The sequence below is a fragment of the Sus scrofa genome, chromosome 2 (assembly GCF_000003025.6).
Source record: "Sus scrofa isolate TJ Tabasco breed Duroc chromosome 2, Sscrofa11.1, whole genome shotgun sequence".
Taxonomy (NCBI): domain Eukaryota; kingdom Metazoa; phylum Chordata; class Mammalia; order Artiodactyla; family Suidae; genus Sus; species Sus scrofa.
This window is the reverse complement of record NC_010444.4, coordinates 21635637-21658106: the sequence shown is the minus strand read 5'-3', so window position 1 is coordinate 21658106 and position 22470 is coordinate 21635637. Positions and strand designations below refer to the sequence as shown.

The following is a 22470-nucleotide window of genomic DNA, read 5'->3' as shown; positions in this document are numbered from 1 at the left end:
TGGAGTAAAGACCTATTTGCCAATGTATTTTATTTGCCAATATGTTAGCTTAATTTATAATTCAACTATTTAGATATATGGTATATGGCCTTTCTTTTATGGTGTTATACCCAGAACCCCAGGAACACTGTGATGGGAGCACCTGGAGGAAGAAATATATTGCTTGTTTGATTTTTACTGTTTAGCTCCAATTTGTCTCAGAAGCAAGATTATAAGCATAGATTTTTTAATGTATTTAGCAATTTCAGTTATCTTACTTCAAAAAAATATTTGAAGTGATTTCTATTTCTCAAGACCAGAGGAAATAAAATAATCAAAATAGGAAAATTTTCAACCACATAATCAAAGAGGAAAATAAATATAAAAACAGAGGCTGAAAGATTTTATAAATAGCTCTGAAGGGCACAGCAAATTGAATAGACTCCATAATATTTATATTGAGAATCTGTAAAGTGCTAGCTTTCAGTCACACAGCTCTTGCGTCCAGAAACTGCATTAAGAGGAAAATTTCCATGCTGTGACTACTACATGGAGTGTGGCCAGGGAGCTTTCTCTGTGGTTTCATTAGCAGAACTGGATATGTGATTCTCCCAACCTAAAATCTTCCAACAGCAAAAGGAAAAGTCAGCAAAAAACAAAGGTTCCAGGTAACAGTCCATGTGTAAGAAGGTTTCCTGGAGTTGCCTGGGGGCTCAGCAGGTTAAGGATCCTGCAGCTGTCCCTGCTGTGGCTCTGGTTACAGCTGTGGGTTCCATCCCTGGCCTGGGAACTTCCTTATGCCACAGATGCAGCCAAGGAAAAAAAAAAAAAAAAAAAAAGCTTTTTTTCATGCGGTAACCACACAAGGAATTACCCTCTGGTGGAATCTTAACCTTAAAATGGAGAAGGAGGTTCTGCCTCTAGAAGCAGATGAAAATGATTTCCCATCATTATGTATACTATGTTTCAGAAATGGGTTTGAACAATTTGCATTTTTAAAATCTGTTCATCTTTTTAAAATTAATTTTCCTCTATTAATAAGATTACACATCTGTTTTTGAGAACTCTGATGACGATTGTTTTCTCTGTTGCAAATTGGTGCTGGTGGGGTTGAGAAAAGAGTGAAGAATATGTTCACATATTTATTTAGTTATTCCACCAAATAGTCATTGAGGGAGTGTCTATCACGTGCCAGGGATAGATGAAGATATAGATATAGATATAGAGAGAGAAAATAAGGTGGTGGGGATGGATTTGGCCCACATCTGTAGTTTGATGACTCCTTCTATAGTGTGCAAATAAGCATCCTTCACCAGTAATTCAAGGCATGGTATAAATTAGCAACTTAGCCTTAATTTAATTTTACCTAGAAGTTTTCAACTATTCACTTATTCATTCACTCATTCATCAAATATTTAATAATCTCCTACATGGCAACAGCCCAATGTAAAGACCAATTGTAATATATCATGTCTCTCCATTTCTTTTTCTTTTTTGTAGGACCACACTTGCGGCATATGGAAGTTCTCAGGCTGGGGCTGAATCAGAGCTGTAGCTGCCGGCCTATGCCATGGCCACAGCAACTCAAGATCCAAGCTGCGCCTGTGACCTACACCACAGCTCACAGCAACTCCAGATCTTTAACCCACCAAGAGGGGCCAGGGATCCAAGCCGAAACCGCATGGATACTAGTCAGGTTCATTATCATTGAACCACAATGGGAACTCCCTCTCTCCATTTCTTTTTAATAAAACTGCCCAGCTAATGATAATTATCATATGGGAAAATATTTTTGCACATACACATTTTCTCAAGTAATCCATGCACCATAACATTGTGGGAATATGAGTCCCAATTTGGAGATGAGAAAACATAAAGCCAAAACTGGAATGAGAATTTTGGAGTTTCCCAGTGGCTCTGTAAGTTAAGGGTCTGGATCTGGCATTGTCACTGCAATGGCTTGGGTTGAGTCTCTGGCCCAAGAAGCTCCACATGCAACCAGAGAGAGAGAGAGAGAGAATCTTGAGGGAATACAAGAATAAGAATTTCTTTTTTTTTTTTTTGTCTTTTTGCTATTTCTTGGGCGGCTCCCTCGACATATGGAGGTTCCCAGGCTAGGGGTCCAATCGGAGCTGTAGCCACCGGCCTACACCAGAGCCAGAGCAATGCAGGATCCAAGCCGCATCTGCGACCTACACCACAGCTCACGGCAACGCCGGATCGTTAACCCACTGAGCAAGGGCAGGGACCGAACCCGCAACCTCATGGTTCCTAGTCGGATACGTTAACCACTGCGCCACGACGGGAACTCCAAGAATAAGAATTTCTTAAAGACATTCTGACTTACCCCAAGGACATGCTTTTTTTTTTGGCTATATTTTGGGCCGCTCCCAAGGCATATGGAGGTTCCCAGACTAGGGGTCTAATCAGAGCTGTAGCCACCAGTCTAAGCCAGAGCCACAGCAACGTGGGATCCAAGCCGCATCTGCAACCTACACCACAGCTCACGGCAACGCCAGATCCCCAACCCACTGAGCAAGGGCAGGGACCGAACCCACAACCTCAGGGTTCTTAGTTGGATTGGCCAACCACTGCGCCATGATGGGAACTCCAGGACATGCTTTTTTAAGCACAACCCTCTGTGGGTTTTTTTTTTGGGGGGGGGTGTTTGTTTTGTTTGGTGTCTGTTTTTTCAGTAGAAAGCAGAAATAGAGTGAAAGGGCCATGCCTTTTATTCATCCACCCATTCATCCATCTGTCCATCCATTCATTCCACCCATGTTTGTTGAGAACCTATCCCGTATTTAACATTGAGGATAAGGTTTATCCCTAGCCCTATGAAACAGACTAACTTCAACTTTTAGTGCTTAAATAACAGGTGTCTCTCTCTCTCCTGAAGGGTATAGTAAAAGCTTTTCTTAGGAAAGGGCTGGAGGAAATGAAAAATGATTGCTTTCTTCCCGGGTCTGCTTATTCACTTAAGGGAGACACTAGCCTTACTTCACCCACCAATATACAACCCCTCCCCTGTAAACAAAACATCTGAAAAAATAATCACTTAGTAATTCCATTAACACCAATATCTATCTTTGATTTGAATATTTTTCTATACCAAATGGTTTTTAAATACTCAATCACATCCAGCTTAGGTCAAGCAATTCCCTGAAATAAATCTGTGAGAGCTCTGGCCCCTCTTGGCTTCTATGAAGTCTTGATGTTGGCTGTCCTACCTTAGGGCTCTAGAAGATATCTCTTGCAGAGATTGGAGAAAAACAGCTTATGAATGTTATCTTTTTTAAAATGCATAGGTTAATCAGTATAGTAGTTGACTGGTTAGTAGCATGTAAATTATGCTTTATTGGTAGTAGTCCGGGTGTCAGATCCTGTCCCAATACTTTATATCATACTTCATGGGGTAGTTTTTGCTATTGTCCTCATTTTACAGATGAATAAACTGAAACTTCAGAACTTAAACTGTTTCCTCTCTAGGGAGTGGTGGAGGTAAGATTTGAATAGGTACTCTAAGTCCAGGGGCCTCAACTTTTAAAGACTTCACTGTTGGAGTTCTTGCTATAGTGCAGCAGGTTAAGGACGTGGCACTGCTGCAGCTGCAATGTAAGTTGCAGCTACAGCTCCAATTCAATCCCTAGCCCAGGAACTTGTGCCTTAGAATCACAAACCTCCACCGTCTTGCCAAAGCTGGGGGCTCTCCATTCTGCCCCCTCTACTTGTCTTCCTCTCCCCGAGGGGAGGTATGATAGAAGAAACGTTTGACTGGTTGCCTAAGAAATTCAACTTCCTTTCTTCAGTGAAACTTCTTTCTTATCCCAGAAAAGGCATAAACTGCCACATTCTTAAAGATGCCCATGGATGGAAAATGATAACTTTCTTTTTTCCTATATCTCAGATCCCATCTATACTCACAATCTGAAGTGTATTAACTACTTCTAGTCTTAGGGATTAGGAGGCCCATTTAAACCCATTCTTGGAGTTCTCGTCATGGCTTAGTGGTTAAAAACCTGACTAGTATCCATGAGGACACGGGTTCGATCACTGGCCCTTGCTCAGTGGGTTAAGGATCCCGAGTTGCCATGAGCTGTGGTGTAGGTCGCAGATGTGACTTGGATCCCGTGCTGCTGTGGCTGTGGCGTAGGCTGGCAACTACAGCTCTGATTCGACCCCTAGTCTGGGAAACTCCATAGCCGTGAGTGCGGCCCTGAAAAGACCAAAAAAATAAATAAACAAACAATAACAAAAAACATTTTAAGATAAAAACACATAGCTGAAAATAAACTCAAAATAGCTTAAAGGCTTAAGACATGACACCATAAAGCTCCTAGAAGAGAACATGGGCAAAACATTCTCTGACATAAATTGTACAAATGTTTTCTTAGGTCAGTCTCCCAAGGCAATAGAAATAAAAACAAAAATAGAAAAATGGGACCCAATCAAACTTACAAGCTTTTACAAAGCAAAGGAAACTCTAAAAAAAAAATAAATAAATAAATAAATAAAGGAAAAAAGAAGAAAAAGAAAAGACAACCTATGGAAAGGGAGAAAATAGTTACAAGCGATACAACTGACAAGGGCTTAATCTCCAAAATATACCAACAACTCATACAACTCAACAACAACAAAAATGAGCAAGGCAATATAAAAATGGGCAGAGGACCTAAACATACATTTCTTCAAAGAAGATATAAAGCCAGTAGACAGATAGTCAGTAGGCACATGAAAAAATGCTCAATATTGCTAATTATTAGAGAGATGCAAATCAAAACTACACTGAGGTACCATCTCACACCACTCAGAATGGCCACCATTAATAAGTGAACCCTCCTAAACTGTTGATGGGAATGTAAATTGGAACAACCGCCATTGAAAACAGTATGGAGGTTCCTCAAAAAACTAAATATAGAACAACCATATGATCTAGTGATCTCGCTCCTGGGCATATATCCAGACAAAACTACAATTCAAGGGAGATCCCTTCGTGGCTCAGTGGTTTACGAATCTGACTAGAAACCACAAGGTTGCTGGTTTGATCCTTGGCCTCACTCAGTGGGTTAAGGATCCAGTGTTGCTGTGAGCTATGGTGTAGGTCGCAGACTCGGCTTGGATCCTGTGTTGCTGTGGCTGTGGTGTAGGCTGGTGGCCACAGCTCCAATTAGACCCCTAACCTGGGAATGTCCATATGCCACGGGAGTGGCCCAAGACATGGCAAAAAGACACACACACACACACACAAACAAAAAACAAAAAACTACAATTCAAAAAGATACATGCACCCCTATGTTTATAGCAGTGCTATTCATAATAGACAAGACATGGAAACAACCTAAATTTCCACCAGACAGATCATGGATTAAGATGTGGTACATAGCTACAATGGAATACTATTCAGCCATAAAAAGGAATGGAATAATGCCATTTATAGCAACATGGTTACAAATAGAGATTTTCTAGTAAATGAAGTAAGTCAGAAAGAGAAAGATAAATACCATATGATACCACTTATATGTGGAATCTGAAACATCACACAATGAACCTATCTACAGAAACAAAACAGAAACAGACTTCAGGTCATAGAGAACAGATTCATGATGGCCAAGAGGGTGGGGGAAGGGAGTGGGGTGGGCTGAGAGTTTGAGATTAGTAGATGCAAACAATTACGTTTAGAATGGATAAGCAAAATGTCCTACTGTATAGCAACAGGGAACTATATCTGGTCTCTTGGAATAGACCATGATGGATGATAATATAAGAAAAATATACATATGTATATATGTATATGCATATATACACATTTATATATGTGTGTATATATGTTTATATATATATGCATATATATGTTTGACTGGATCACTTAGCTGTATAGTAAATATTGGCACAGAATCAACTAAGACATAGTTGACAACTAAAACTGTGCTCTGCACAAGGGGTCATTTTATGTTGATAACATTTGTATCTATTTAGAAAGTATTGGTTGAGTGTGAAATCACATGGAAAATGGTGTAGCATAGGCATATATGGTATTATTTATTAATCTGGGAAGTTACTTCTAGTCATCTTCTTCCATATAGTGTCAAAAACAAAGTTTCCATACAATTTTGCCATTTTAGGTCCATTTTAACCTCCTTCGGAAACTTTATGCTTTGCTTGTTCTGACAGTCCATTAGATTGGATTTGTCATTACATAGGATCAATCTGCCTGTGGTTACTAAAGCGTTTAGAAAGGCAGTTTTCAACTCCAGTGTATATCAGAACTGCAAGGGGATCTTTTTAAAAAAACCCAAAAAACTGATGCTTTGGCTGCACTCAGTCCAGTTTAATCAGAATCTCTGAAGTATGCATGGAGTTTGAATATCATTATTTTAAAAAATCTTCTAATGTGCTTCTAATGTGGAGTCAGAGTTAGAAAAGGCTGACTTAGTTAAGTGGGAAACAGAATCTACGGATAGAATCTTTATGGAGAAATGATCTGGATAGGAGTTTTTCTTATCTTGGATTTCTAGGTAATGAGAAATTTCCTTATTGCTCATTATTCCAGATGGAAATTTGGAGTTTCTTCCAAAACACTTGGAAGATAGATTGAAAGCTAAAATATATGTCAAATCAGAATCCTCAAAATGTTAGACATTAGTCAGTGAATTGGGGGCACACTTCAACTGGTCTGCCAACTTTCAAATGTGTTGCAATTATTATCCAAAATGTACTTGAAACTAGCTTAATTTATTCTTTTATCTTCTCTTTGATGTAACTATAGATGGAAGTAGAGCACAATGTAATTGTGTTATTTCAGACAATAAAACAAATCATCTACCACAGAGAAGCAATCAAGCCATTTACATTTGTCATGGTCGCCTGAACACCTGTCTTTTTTTATTTTTAGGCCTAGCTATATTTGCCTAATAATTCTAGTCGAAAAGGAATCATCAACACAGCAAAATAAATATTTCTTCAGAAAAGCAGAATTTAACCGAAGCACCTAATCAGCATATAAACTCAGCATAGAACAGTGTGAATGTTTCTAGGGAGTACTCACATTGAAGAAGTGTTGGCTTTATTCCTTTCTTTATAAAAAGAAAGTCTTCATCAAAACTCACTGGCTAGTTTTCTTTTGATAATGAGAATCTTATTCATTTGCTTTGAAGCAATGAAAAACATTGAAGGTGGTAATAAAAGCTGCAACCAATGAAATGCTGAAGGCATCTAAAAGACATTAAGTCATGGGAAAGTGTCCAATGCAAAATTTTACTTATGCATTAAATAGTATGCTATCTCCACCTATAATATACTAACAGGCAGTGTAGAAATGGAATAGTGAAAGAAAGGCAATTCTAAAGAACACAGACATAGGACTTAAAAGTCTTATAAAGCCTTTAATATCGCAAACGTGATTGCTTATGTTTGCAGAGACTAATTTCTATCACCTGCATCAGGGACTGGCACACTATCTGCAAAATATCAAATAATATTTTTTTTTTTTTTGTCTTTTTAGGGTGGCACCCATGGCATATGAAAGTTCCAGACTAGAGGTCCAATCAGAGCTGTAGTCTCTGGCCCATACCACAGCCACAGCAATGAAGGATCTAAGCCATATCTGCAAGCTATACTACAGCTCATGGCAACACCAGATCCTTTAACCCATTGAGCAAGGCCGGGGTCGAACCTGTGTCCTCACGGATACGAGTTGTATTCATTACCACTGAGACACAATGAGAACTCAACAAATGATAAATATTTTAAACTTTTTGTGATGTACAGTCCCAACTGGGGCTAAACTCTGTCATTGTATTATGGGAACAGTGAATCCATAAATACATAAACTGATGGGCTTGGCTGTGTTCCATTCAAATTTCATTTATTAGCAGTGCTCATTGACATGTAGGTCATTGTTTGCTGACCCTGATTCAAATAAACTTTTTTTTTTTTTAGAGAAATTCTGCCTCTTGGAACCACATGACTGATCTGGAGATTGATTCTATATAGTTTTCAAGATTTCTGATGTATCTGCTGTTTTCTGGTCAGTTGATTTGAGATTTCAAAAACTTTCTGCTAGTGTATTTCAGAAAAATCAAGGGCTGAGATAATGCTAAAAGAAACTTGACAGAAAAGAGGCCATATTTAAAATGTCTTGTAAAATCCCTTCTAACCCCTTAAAAAGGGGTTTTAGAGCAAAGCTGAGTTAAGAATAGGGAGATCGTTTGGGTAAAAATAACCACAAACTATACCTAAGAGTTTGAAGACATGATCTAAAATAGCTCAGTTTTGAAAGTTTTCTTTTAAATTCACTGTCATAAGTCTACGTGTTTGGTAACTGACATACATTTTACTTTATAATTCATTGCATCTTCATGTGTGACAACTTTGTGTTTTTGTATGTAGCCAAGTTTTCCATTGCTCAAGATTCCCTAGATTTTAGAGAGAAACAGAGCGAACTCAAAATTCTAAAATTGCATCACTATAGACATTTTCTAAAAGGCTTCAGACAGAAAACACACTTCTTGGCAGAAATATGCTTGAAGCTGGGAGGTGATGTCCCAAGAGCCCACATTAACTTAGCTCTGTTGAGGAAGCTGGTCCTTAGAAACATCAAGAAGAGAGAAGGACTTGGCATCAACTTTGCCGAATCATAAACTCTGCTTTTTACAATTATTCCTTTTACATCCCTAATGGGTTTTTTCAGTGCTACATTTTCGAGGTCCCGGTTTCAGGTCACTGAAAAGGCTCTGTAACTCTGAAACACATTTCCAAGATACAGAAATAGTTTCGGACCAGAGTTTTTATGTGTGATTAACCTTTGTAGGGCACATTCGCCTTTATGGACCTATCAAAGAGAGGCTGAGTGAAATTATATATTTATTAACTGCTTTCTTCAATTCTTTCTTTCAGGAACTTATTTATCAAACAGGATTTAATAAATCAGTCTTTTTACGTAATCAACAAATATAGTGATGCCTTTCCTACTCCCCAAAAATAGTCATTGTTGAGAGAGGAGGCATACAAAGGATACACAGTTCTGGTCCCTGTCTGTTGTAGAATATTGAAACTCATCCCTTATTGTCCCAAAAAAAGAGAGAGAGGGAGCACTTAGTCTTATTGGGGGCAATCGGGAAAGTTGAGGAATAGAGAATCAAGTGCATAAAACTAAGAGTGTTCTGAACTGAGAATTCAATACATGTTAGCTATTAAAACTTTATTAAGACTATAATTTTATTCATTATTGTTATTAATAATGGATTTACTCGAATGACATATTGGGAAAGGACTCTTTCTCATAAGGAAAAGAAAAATAAAAGAAAATATATGCAAAAATAATGTGGCTTTAATGTCAAAACCATTGTATATTTAACATTTTGAAATTGTCTGAAGCAAGCACGTAAATTGATAAAGAAGAAATAGCCCATTATTCAACTTTCTCCTCTGCTGAATTTTAAGCTATGAAACAGCTATAACAGAAAACTACTCTTCTATGCGTTCACTAAAAACTCATGAAATGTGTATTCATTAGCAGCAAGATAGGAGAATATAAGCATGGGAAAGAAGCACATGCATTTACACCCATGCATACATACACTCACACAGACATTAGAGTCGTTCAATTGAAAGGAAGTCAAATCTTATTTTTTGATGAAAATATGGAGCCCCAAAATAAAGCTAAAATATTATAAATACATACAAAAACACAAAGCTGTCACACAGGAAGATGCAATGAATTTTGAAGTAAAATGTATGAGCCAGTTACCAAACATGTAGACTTACGTCAGTGAATTTAAAAGGAAACTTTCAAAACTGAGCTGCTTTTATATCATGGCTTCAAATATTTTAAGAAAATTAAAATATTTTAAATTGAAAACTTGAATAGTTGGAATTAGAACAGACAACAATTTGATGATATTCTACTCCTTTAGGCTTATATTTCTATTCCAAAAATGTCTTAGGACTGGAACTCAATGACAAACGGATAAATCTAATAGAGTGTGGCTTGATCCAAGGAAAATATGGCTAAATAACACAGTGTCTGTGCCAAATGCTTAAAGGAAGCTTATAAAACAAATGCTTGAAAATATAGGACATTTCCTATAGCCCTGAAACAGCTGAGCAAAAATTTCCAGATATCAAATAAAATAACAATAAAAGTCATTTGTTTGGCAAACATGTTTGTAGTCATGTTTTTTGGATCAAATGAATAAAAAGAAAAATACACATATTGGTTTCACTGGCTACAGAGTTTAAATGCTTAATGAATTTTAACTAATCAATTAAAACATGGAAAGTAAAGATCATCAACTCCAGGTAGGCAATCTATCTAAATTCTACACTAAATTTTCCATTTTGTGACATGGTAGGAAGGCATGAAATGAAATGATGATGGACTTCATGGGTGCATGCTAGTAAACAGCCAATCAAAGAACCATAAAGAAACTAATGGAGAGTTCAAACCACTAGCATTAGATCTACAGTCTGAGATTGGCATTTTTTTTACAGACTCTATGTCTGATTAAAAACTCCTTCTTCGGGAGTTCCCATGTGGCTCAACGGTTAAGAACCCAAGTAGTATCCTTGAGGATGCAGGTTCGATCCCTGGCCTTGTTAAGGAACCAACGTGGCCAGGAGCTGTGTTGTAGGTCACAGACGTGGCTGGGATTTCACATCGCTGTGGCTATCCCTTAGGCCAGTGGCTGCAGCTCTGATTGGACCCCTAGCCTGGGGACCTCCCTGTGCCATGGGTGTGGCCCTAAAAAGAAAAAAAACCAAACAAACAAAACAAACAAAAACCTTTTTCTTTCTTGCTTCTACTGTGTGCCCAATTCTGAGAATTATCACTTTGATCCAGGTGATGCTAATTCTCTGCTAAGGACTTGGCTTTTTCATTGCTTAATGGTTACCATAGAAATATTTCACTCTGGGAGAGATGGGATTAAGATGGCGGCGTAGAAGGACTGGAACGCAACTTCTCTCCTAAAAACAACAAAATTCACAACTAAAGCCTGAGCAATCTTCACCCAAATGGACCGGAAACCTTAAAAAAGATATCCTACTCCAGAAGAAAAAGAGGAGGCCACTTCAACAGGTAGGAGGGGCGATTTCGTGATATAAACAACCCCATACCTCCTGGGTGGGAAGCCTCACAGTCTGGAAACTAACTGGTTCACAGAGACTCACCTACAGGAGTGAGAATTCTGAGCCCCACATCAAACTCTCACGTGTGGGGATCTGACACGGGGAGAAAGAGCCCCTGGAGCGTCTGGCATTGAAAGCCAGTGGGGCTGGTGTGCAGGAGCTCCACGGGACTGGGGGAAATGGAGACCCCATTCTTAAAAGGCGCACACAGACTTTCACCTGCACTGGGTCCCAGGGCAAAGCAAAGTCTCCATAGGAACCTGAGTCAAACCTGACTGCAGTTCTTGGAGGAAATTCCTGGGAAAACAGGGGTGAGTGTGGCTTGTTGTGAGGGAAGGACACTGAAGGCAAAGCTCTCAGAAATATTCAGCAGCGCGCCTTTCTCTGGGAAGTGGCCATTTTGGGAAAACCTGGCCCCACCCCGTCGGTCAGCACTGAGAAGCCCCAGGGCAAACAACATTCCAGGTGGGATCACAGCCCCACCCATCAGTAAACAGGCTGCCTAAAGACCCCTCAGGCACACAGCTGCCTCTAATCCCCTTTGGAGACAAAGCCCCACCCACCAAAGGAATTAGAATCAGCTCCACCTACCAGTGGGCAGGCATCAGCCCCTCCCATCAGGAAGCCTAGAGCAACACCCCCCCACCACCACCACCAACTTCAGCCATGAGGGGGGCAGACACCAGAAGTAAGAGAGGCTGCAACTCTAGTATCTGTGAAAAGGGCACCACACCAAAAACCTATAAAAATGAAAAGACAGAGAAGTATAACAGATGAGGGAGAAAGGAAAAACCCCAGAAAATCAGAAATATTTCACTCTGATCTGCACCCCAAGCATAGCAAATCTAGTCATCGTGACTCAGCAAAGAGGATCCAGGTCTCCTTTCTAAGTGTTACTTATTAATGCGAAAGTCAATTATTAATGTGTGATAAATATGTCTTGCTGAATTTGCTAAGCCAGTGTGAACAGATAGCTTCTAGATCATGTTTTATTGAAAAATAAATTAGAAATCATTGTCATTTACTTACAAATTTAATATTTCTCTTGGAACAAGTACCAACAATTTTGAAAAGCTTTTAGATCCTTAGATAAATAATACATGTGTTGCAACTAAACATTAAATGAAAGGCCCTTGAGATGGAAAAGGCGTATTATAGTACTTCTTGTCTATGTCTTGGTGTTCATGGCAAGATAGTTACCCACAATCTGGTCCGGAGAGGTTTCATTCATTTTATACTGGAGCTTATACAACTGTTCTGGAAATCATCTCTGTATTCTACTCACAGCTATAAAAGCCTGCATTCTTTCTATCCATCACAGTTCTTATCTCACTACATTGGCAAATGACAACTTTTCTCTTTTGCTCTGAGCTCCTATGACATCAATTAATAAGTTATTAATAAATGATTACCTAATTTAATTTCCACAATGGACTTTGTAGTATTTTGAATTTCATGTTCTATTGTTCTTCCATTAAATGCAAATTGTATTACTTCATTGTATATCAAGAGATGAAAGAACTTCCTAAAATGTATTAATGGGTTATTCAGGAAACTTATGATAATATCTGTTTATTTTCTCTCAAAATTATATGCCAGTTATAAATTATAAACTAGTCTGGATATAGAGATCATGAGACTGTGATTCCTCAGGAAATTTTCTTTATCTCCCACTAAGAGTGGTCCATTCATGTGATTCAGAACAGAGAATACAGAGTTAATTTTTTAAAATCTAAGGCCATTTCCTTGTCATTTCTTCAGGCATACCTAGACTGGGATTGATAATTTCACTAATTTCCCATTTCATTCTAATACAGTAATCATTCTTTTTGTATTGTTTTGTCTTGTTTTTCTTTTCTTGTTGGTCTTTTTTTAGGGCTGCACCCAGGGTATATGGAAGTTTCCAGATGTCACATCAGAACTACAGCTGCTAGCCTATACCATAGCCACAGCAATGCCAGATGGGAGCTGCATCTGTGACCTACACAGCAGCTCACGGCAACACCAGATCCTTAACCCACTGAGCGGGGCCAGGGATCAAACCCATGTCCTTATGGATACTAGTCAGGTTCATTACAGCTGAGCCACAACAGGAACTCCAAGTGATCATTTTGATGTAAATGCTGGTTCAGATGTATTTTTCTTTTCCATGGCTATCTTATTGCCTATGGAATAAAGTCTAAATTCTTTAGACTGGCAGCTTCTCAGTCTCTGTTGTCGCCTTCTTCTCCTTCTTAACAGCAAACACTATGAATCTCTCTACTTCCACATTTCATTTCAAATTCCTTCAAAATAATCCATCTCATTGCTTGCATTTCTGCCCTGCCAATTCATTTCCTCCTGCCACAGTAATACAGCCTCCTTTTTCCTTCTCGCAGCTCTCCTACCATGTGCAATCATTTACTAAAACTGCTGCTGCTAAAGAGACCTCTAACTTCCTAATTGCCAAATTCAGTGAATATTTTAAAACTTCTTAGAATATTATATTTATGGCCTTTGTAAAACTCTATTTGGCTTTCTTGGTTCTCCTCTTGATTTTTTTTCCCTTCTTGTTCAACTGCTTCTTTAAGCCTCAGGATCTTAATCCACACCAGGTCCTCCATTTCAAAGTCTCTTTGCTGTCATCCCTCTTTGGCTGGTGACAATTCATTCTTCTCCCTTTACATGCCACAACTTTAAAAATCTTCCCAGGCTATAAAAAAATCCCCTTGTTTTACTTTCTAAATTACCTGGTCCTGAAATTTTCCTCCATAGCACTTATCATAATTGCAATTAAACAATTATCTATCTTGTGTCTTTCTTTTTTGGCTTGAGACCTATTTTCAAAATGATAGTGCTAGGGTCTACCCTTAGAGCCTGGCATGTAGTAGAGACGCAGTGAATATTTATTTAATGGATTTTGAATAAGTAATTTCCTCTTCCTTTCCACCCCATTAAATGTTATTTCTCATGGTCCTATCCTTTACTCGCTGGACTTCTTGTTGTGCACACTGAGTGGTCCTACACAGTCTCACCTTTTACTATAAATTTTATATTTATGGTAATGAAATAAATATCACTAGCCCAGAAATCCTTCCTGCTAGACAACCCTACTTGGATTTCCCACAGGTACTGCAGAACCAAACTAATGTGGAGTCATTTATGTCGGGAACAAAATGGAAATAGTCAACACAGACTCATAAAGAAAACTTAACTTTACAGAAATCTATAGCTCACCTGACAGGTCAGCAGAAGATACCAGACAGTCTCCAAACACTAAGTCTGTTTACATTATCTCTGAACTTACTTGTTCACATGACTCAGCTACCCTGATCCAAATAAGAACCCTAGGCAACCAATGGCCTAAAAGATCCAGGTAACTTTTGCAGTTACCCAATAAAAATCCTTGAGTCTGGTGAGAAACTCACTGCTCCTGTAAACTTAATTTTCCTAGCTTGCAATTTGTTTTATTCAGTGTGCAGATTTTGGTTTTTGACAGTATGCAAACTTCATATATCTAAAACTTAGTTAAGAAAAAAAAAAAAAAAAGAGTTCCCCTTGTGGCACAGCAGAAATGAACCCAACTAGTATCCATGAGGATGCAGGCTTGATCCTTGGCCTCACTCAGTGGGTCAAGGATTCAGCATTGCCATGAGCTGTGGTGCAGGTCTCAGAAGAGGCTTGGATGCTGCATTGCAGTGGCTGTGGCAGAGGTCTGCAGCTGTAGCTCCAATTTAACTCCTAGCCTTGGAACTTCCATATGCCACAAGTTCGTCCCTAAAAAGCAATAAATAAACAATGCATTTATTTATTATTTTATTTTTATTTATCTTTTGTCTTTCGCTTTTTCTAGGGCCTCTCCCATGGCATATGCAGGTTCTCAGGCTAGGGGTCTAACTGGTGTTGTAGCCAACGGCCTACGCCAGAGCCACAGCAACGCAGGATCGGAGCCGCATCTACAACCTACAACACAGCTCACAGCAACGCCGGATCCTTAACCCACTGAGCAGGCCAGGGATCGAACCCGCAACCTCATGGTTCCTAGTTGGATTCGTTAACCACTGAGCCACGACGGGAACTCCAATAATACATTTTTTTAAATAAAATAAAATAAAACTTAGTAAAGGCATAAGCTTCCTCTCCCAGCTCCCACCCACATCATGTTCTACCTTAGCACAAACTACAAATATTGTTTGTAACTCCGACTCACCTCCATATTTCTACTATTTCTAACAAATAGAAGAAATGTAGACACCTTCTCATATCCCCACCGTCCATCCAATGACATACCAAGTCCAGCTAACTCATGTTGCTTTCTTTTTGTTTTTTAACAGGACCCTTCAACACATCCTACCTATAATTTCCCTGAATCATCTCTTCACTGTAGTATTGAAACACCCTCCTTAAATTTTTCTTCTTCTGCCAGGCAAGCAGCTTATCCAAAGGTCAAATCTGAGGAAGCTGCTCAACTACTTAGCAAGTGCGAATACTTCATCACCATCTATAAGCTAAATTCAATAAGTCAATAGGCTCTACAAGTCTTTAATCATTGTCTTAACCTTGTCTTTGGCAATCTCCAAATTGCATATTTTGCTCCAGCAACATCAAACTACTTACAGTTCCATACTATGTGATATTACTTACTCCTTTTCCTTGCTGTATGTTGTCTCGGAAAAGCTGATGCGTTCCCTCCTTCCAGCAGGCTAACTCCTAGTCATCCATTAAGGCTCAACCCAGGCTTTCCTTAAAATAAGAAGAACCTGCTTTCCGCTCCCTAAATCAAGCTAGGTCTGTTGCCCTTCTCTCTGCTAACACTGCATGCACTGTCTCTTCCATTCAATGCATCCTATTATATTTGCAATACTCCTTGAAGACAAGGACTGTCCTTAATTTGTATTTCTGACAACTTAACTCATTGTTGGCAGGTAACAAGCACTCAATGAATGTTTCATGAATAAACAAATGTTACTTAGGAATGAAAAGTCACAAAAAGGGTCAAAGATTTGGAACTAATCACTCATGCCAGTTAAAAAGTCTATAACTAGGGTCTCATTCTCAAGACTATCACTTACTCATTTATGTGGAGAGGCAATGTTCCTGCTGTATTTCAATGCTGTCCCATATTAACCATTAATGCTTTCGTGTATTCATCTATTTTCTGATATCTTCACTTTGGTTGAATTCATTATATATCCAAGGTAATGCTTTTACTAAAGATGAAAAATAACGAATGAAAATTGAGGTGTAGATGCTTAAAACTGTCAGGAGTACTTGTCTGGTTAATTGGGTTTTTTTTCAGAATTGTTAATTTGAATCTCCAATTTTCAAAGGTTAAACTTCAAGATTTTAGAGGTAGGCCTTGTGTTCTCTCTCTCTCTCTCCCTTAGCTATTTGGCAAGTAAAAAGTTGTTCCCTTGTGTTTATCTCATAAATAGTTTAGTGTGCTGTATTCTGAGAAATATAAATATTGACTTTATGAAATTGGTTTATATATTTTCATGTAAACAGTTACATGTTAAACAGCTCTCTAACAAAGATGTTGAAGAGCAATCGCGATCGGTAAAGGGAATTCTTTTTTTTTAATGGAAAGGGACTGGAACATATTTAGCTACTGTGTTAGTCATAAATATATCCATCAATGACATTTTATTAGAATATAAAAGTAAATCCTAATGCAACCTTAAAAATAAGATACTAAAACCTGACAGATTATGATAAACATAGTTTGATTAATTCATTTTCATCTTTGAATGCTGGCTGATCTATAATGTTTTCCATTTGAAGTTCCTCTATGAAATTCAGTATAAGCCAATATTGAAAACATTGCCATATTAACCAAATCAGTGCTTCAAAGGCATTGGCCTACCCAGTTCATTAGCAAAGTTGCAGGAACAAATAAGACTGATATCCAATTACCAAATCATATCCCCTAAGAGAAGCCTGTTTTCCAGAATATGACTTAATAGAACACAAGAGATGAAATATTCTGAAGATACTATTAACAGTTTTATATTCTGAATAACAAAGATCATTGCTAAATCATCAGAAAACTTCAGTTCTCTTCTTTCACTCTTAGTTTTCTTTCTAACTTCGGTGCATTAGAAAGCATGTACTTGATTTTTTTATCTCTAAAGTGGAGATAATAATATTTACCTTGGGCTTTGTAAGGACTAGACATGAGTGTAGATAATTGTAATAATATGATTGTTGACATGTCCAGACTGCAATTCCTCCTTGAGGGCAAGTTGCAACTTTTGCACTTCCATTGCACTCTAGAAGAATTTGCTCTTATGACCTTTCCCGACTTAGAGATAAATGTTCTGGCCACTATTTACCAGTGGCTGATTTTTTTTTTTTTTTTTCCGTTTTAGGACCACACCTGCAGCCTATGGTCGTTCATGAGTTAGGGGTCATTTAGAGCTGCAGCTGCTGGCCTGCACCACAGCAACACGGGATCCCAGCTGCATCTTTGATCTACACCTCAGCTCACAGCAATGCTGGATCCAAAGCCACTGAACAAGGCCAGAGATTGAACCCACATCCTCGTGGATACTAGTTGAGTTCTTAACCTGCTGAGTCACAATGGGAACTCCTACAAGTGGTCAATATTATCTGGCCATTATCATTAACAATGAGATAACATTAGTATGAATCACAGAATCAAAGTGACAATTATCAGAAGTTTTCTAGGAGGATGAGCAACCATCCTGGTTTACCTTGAATTAAATGGTTAGTGGAGTCTAAGAAATCCAGTGCTAAAACCAGGAAGTTCTGGGCAAACCGAAGTGAATTGGTCACCCTATCACATAGGAGTTAACTCTTTTTAGTTCACTGTTATATAACCAGAGTCTTGAGTAGGACTTAGTATTAAGAAAGTTTTTCAATTCATATTTACTATATGTATGAATTAACATAAAAAATAATCTAACCATGTTTTAATTTTACCATTTTCCCCCCATGATTTGTTTTCCACCTTTCTATTCAATGTTTATGGCTTCAAAATATTAATAATTATGCATACAGATAACTGTACTATTCAGAGAAAATTTGATACATCAATTAAATACACTCACGTACCATTCTTTCAAGGTTCAGCACATAGGGAAACAGGTGAAAGCACTTTCTAAGCTATACAGCTCACAGTTTTCATTTTTGAATTAGCCTACAAATTCCTAATGGTAGCCCAATAATTTCCACAAGCCCAATTTATTTCTGACATTAACCTAATTTTGGATTTTTACTCAACATGAGTGCTTTTTCTGCTTACTAAAATGGCTTTTAAATAACTATCACAAATCACTCTCAGGAGTTTTTATTTTCTTGGCCATGCTTGTGGCATGTGGAAGTTCCCAGGCCAGGAATTGAACCTGTACCACAGCAGTGACCTGGGCTACTGCAGTGACAAGGTCAGATCTTTAACCCACTGTGCCACAAGGGAACTCCTCTCAGGATTTATTATAAATCAAATTTTATAAGAATTTAAGAACATTAATAAATTGACAACATGGCTGAAAAATGAGATTTGCATCTCATTAGTATTTACTGTCTGATGAGTAATATATATACTATCATTTATCTTTAATAGGAAGTATGGTAACAAGTTTATGTGCATAAAATTTTATATATATATAAAATATATATTCTGTATCTTTTAAAGCATTTTTCAATATTGTGAATTTCCTGCTTGCTTCTTTTTCTTGGAGGTAGAAGTTCTATTAATTATAATAAAAATATCCTGTCTTTTAAGTGGAGTTCAATAGAAATAAAAAGAGGCACCACTCCTATAATGCTAAGGAAATAATTTATTCATCTATATGAATTGCCCCTAATACTGATAGGATTGAACTCCAGATTGCATAACTAGATGTGTTGCAATGACTGATTCTCATTTTTGAGTACATCTAGAAAATCTGAAAACAGGCTGAATGCCCGGGATAAAATATATTTCCACATAGAATAAAGATATGTATTAAAAAACTAAAATGTAATTGAGTTCATAAAGTCCAGCATTGACTTTTCAAGAGTGACTTAATCTCAAGACGCTTGAAAAAATTTTAGGTGAGAATACACAGCTACACGGCATTTTTATGGACAGAGTTAAGTAAAGTTCATTTTTTTTTAACATTTATGTCAAGAAATATCTCTACAAGCATGAGTTAGTCTGCTTGAGGGCTGCTGGAAAGAGAAACTTTATTACTTCTCTCTTTCATTTTGTAAAACTTTATTTAAAAAAAAATAGAACTAGCCATGAGACTGGGAAGTCCAAATCAACATTTGACTTTTGAGGCATTTTACAAATTTTGTTAAAATTAAGCTTTTTTTCATAATGATTCCATTAGTAAAGAAACCCATGATTTCCCTAGTATTACAAATTATTTGAATTAAAATTTTGTAGTAGTTACCATAAAAAAGTATATTCCATAAAAATATCATAATTACTCTTGTGTATGTTTTAATACATTTAGTTCAATTGAGGCTTCATTCATTTCTCTCAGAATTATACACTTTACAAAACTAGCAATTGTATGTTTAACTAGAAATTAAGTTCCACTTTATTTTTACAATTTGGAATGTGGAACTAGGGCTGAAAAGTATGGAGATCTACTAATTGCCATTCAGAAGCCTTACTGATATACAGACATAATAAACATAGGGATTCCCATAATGGATGGGTTTCTGCTGTGATGTCCTAGGACTGAGCCAGGTGGATATTCTGCCAAGTTCTCAGGGTTAGATACATTAATCAGAATGGACTCTGCTGCCCCACAGAGACTAACCCCTTTCCTTCAAAACACATTGAATCTTCTCTTTGATCCACATAAAAATCCATACATTAACTACTACCGCCAACCAGATAAAGACAGAATTGATGCCATTTGGATGAATTCAAATTCAGCAGTTCAGCACCAAATGTATAATAAAGTGTAGCATTAATAACCTGGAAAGCGAAATTAAATTACTGGACCAAATATTGAAAGAGACATCTTCATGGTCCAGAGTTTTGTAGAGCTTTGCTTTCGGTATTTCGCCTGGGAGATATCTGAATATCTCCTTTACTGTGCATTAACAATTTAGAAAGTGGAAGGATTTTCCAATACCATGTACTTTCATTAAAATGGCTTCATTGTTTTGTTTGTCTTGTAGCAAACTTTTTTTTTTTCTTTTTTCTTTGTCATGGGCAAAAGCAAAGAAGAATTGTAGTTTTCTCACAGATGCTAAACACTTGTTATACAATGTAATTATATAATTTGATGTGCAATTTGTGTATTTTCTCAAATAATGTTAAGAGAGGTTGACATCTCAGAAGTATTGTTGGCAGTACTTAAAGAAACAAAATGACAGCAACGGGTATGTGTTAGAAGAATGTTTCATTTAGCCTCTAAGTTTGTATCTTAACTGACAGGGCACTATCGTAATTCTAGGATATTTCTTTTTTCTCTCCTAGAGTCGGATGTATCTTATTTTATATCCTGGAAAAAAAATGGCATTACAGCTGGTTTCTATCTAATAGAGAGTTTGTAGGAGTTCATATTTCTCCTTGTGGCAGAAGAGAAAGAATAGAAGGTATGATTTTTTAAGGCAACTGTTTAGACTCATTTTTATCTTAAGTAGCTTTTGTACAGAAATCACATTCTAATCAAATATAAGAATATGTATATTGTTTGGGGGGAGATGTTTTTATAAGAGATCTGACTCTGAAAATGTATTTTCTAAGTAATAGACAAATGGCTTCCTAGAAGACTATGACCCCTCACTCAGACATTCGCTTTATCTGTGATATTTAATGATATAATTATCTTCAATATTATTAAAACTAGTAACTTGAGACACCAAACAAACCATTTAACATTATTTAAAAATTACGTTCCTTCAAAGTGCCACATTATTCATAAGATGAATATTCTTTACTCATCTGACTCTTCTACTTAACCTTGAAGATTATTCCAAAAGGATAAGATACTCAGGGTTTTTTTTTTTTTTTTTTTTTTTTTTTTTCACCTTTATCAGTATTTACCTTGGAAATGTTGGATACTTTGGGTCATCCATTTAATTTTTTTTTTTTCATATTTCAGGAAATCCTGTTATAGAAGTGTCTTATTCCTTTTTGTTCTCCTATGTAAATAACCCTTCCAATGTCAAGTTATTTTCCAACAGATCTATATTCAGAGTTTCATAGTATGCAGACCTCCAATGATATCCTGACGTTTTATTATAAGACCTTTGATTATAAGACCTAAAAGCAATCATGAACTAGCAACGTTTTCTTCCTCAAAAAAAAAAGAATCAACCAATGTTCTGATCATTGACCAATGATCCAAAACTCTAATGACCTATTTCCATTTCTGGAAAAGATGACGTTTGACTCCAGAATATTCAGGATATGAGGGACAATGATTAAAGCTATATCAAGGTCTATGACTATAAATTACACCAAATTCTATTTTGCCACCACAATGCTTGGACACATTCCTAAGAATTTTGGAGATCGAGGTAATAGCCAAGTATGAAACAGCAAGATTCCTACGTAGGAAAAAAACATCAGAGAAGCTTCTTTCTAAAGCACTTTTGATGTTTTCCTACAGTAAACTGCATATCTTTAGTAGGAAGTATAAATATATATACCACAGTTATCATTAGGTTACTTTAACTCAGTTAATTGCAAATGGCATATTTTTTGATATATATGAGTATTTAAGAATACTGCCACTTGGTTGCCTTAGGATAAAATAAAAAGCCATGGGCACAGAAGTGTGTTTCACTACAAGGGCAGACCAGATGTTTAAAGAGTCACATGGGCTTTCTGCTGTGGAAGGAAGTGCACTTTGTGTGATGGACTCTAACACATCAGTGCAGCTACCAGAGTAAGGCACTCAAAGCCATGTACACGAGGCAGAGCAAATACAGACACTGCTCATCATACACATCTGGAATTCAGCTGTGTCCTATAAATAGTACATTTATGGCACTCTACCCTTCACCCCCAAAACCTGCAGTGATGACCTCTTGTCAAAGGTATTTCTAAATTTACTGTAAAAGTCAAGTTTGGCTTGCAACCAAGCTTCCATCAATATATGTACATTATTTTTTTCTCAAATGTATTCATTTGGGCAGCTATAATCTCTTGTGGGGCTGAACTGTATGCTTGACTTTCTTATTTAAATGTTTAGTTCAAGTTTAGCTTTCATTCTATTTACTAAAATTTATCTAACTGCTCAGCCACCCTTCACAGTAAAGAGGAATTGTGTGCTGGGACTAACTCCTTAACAATTATAAGCACACATAAAGAAGGTTTATAATCAGCAAAGACAGAGCTCAGAGAGCGCAAACCAAGGAGAGAAGGCAGGATTCTTTTCCTTCTTGATTTATACTATTCTTATTTGTATT

At 37.3% G+C, this 22470-nt stretch overlaps 1 long non-coding RNA gene across 4 annotated transcripts in view; it reads left to right on the top strand.

Moving 5' to 3' along the window:
- The window catches only part of LOC110259679, a 43372-nt gene continuing 28625 nt past the window's right edge, over window positions 7724-22470 (top strand). For 2 of the 4 annotated variants that reach the window (XR_002342047.1, XR_002342048.1), the window contains exons 1-2: window positions 7724-11056; window positions 20531-20649. This is a non-coding gene — a long non-coding RNA (uncharacterized LOC110259679). The remainder of the gene's footprint in view (window positions 11057-20530; window positions 20650-22470) is intronic. The other 2 variants (XR_002342046.1, XR_002342045.1) reach the window with 2 other exon arrangements.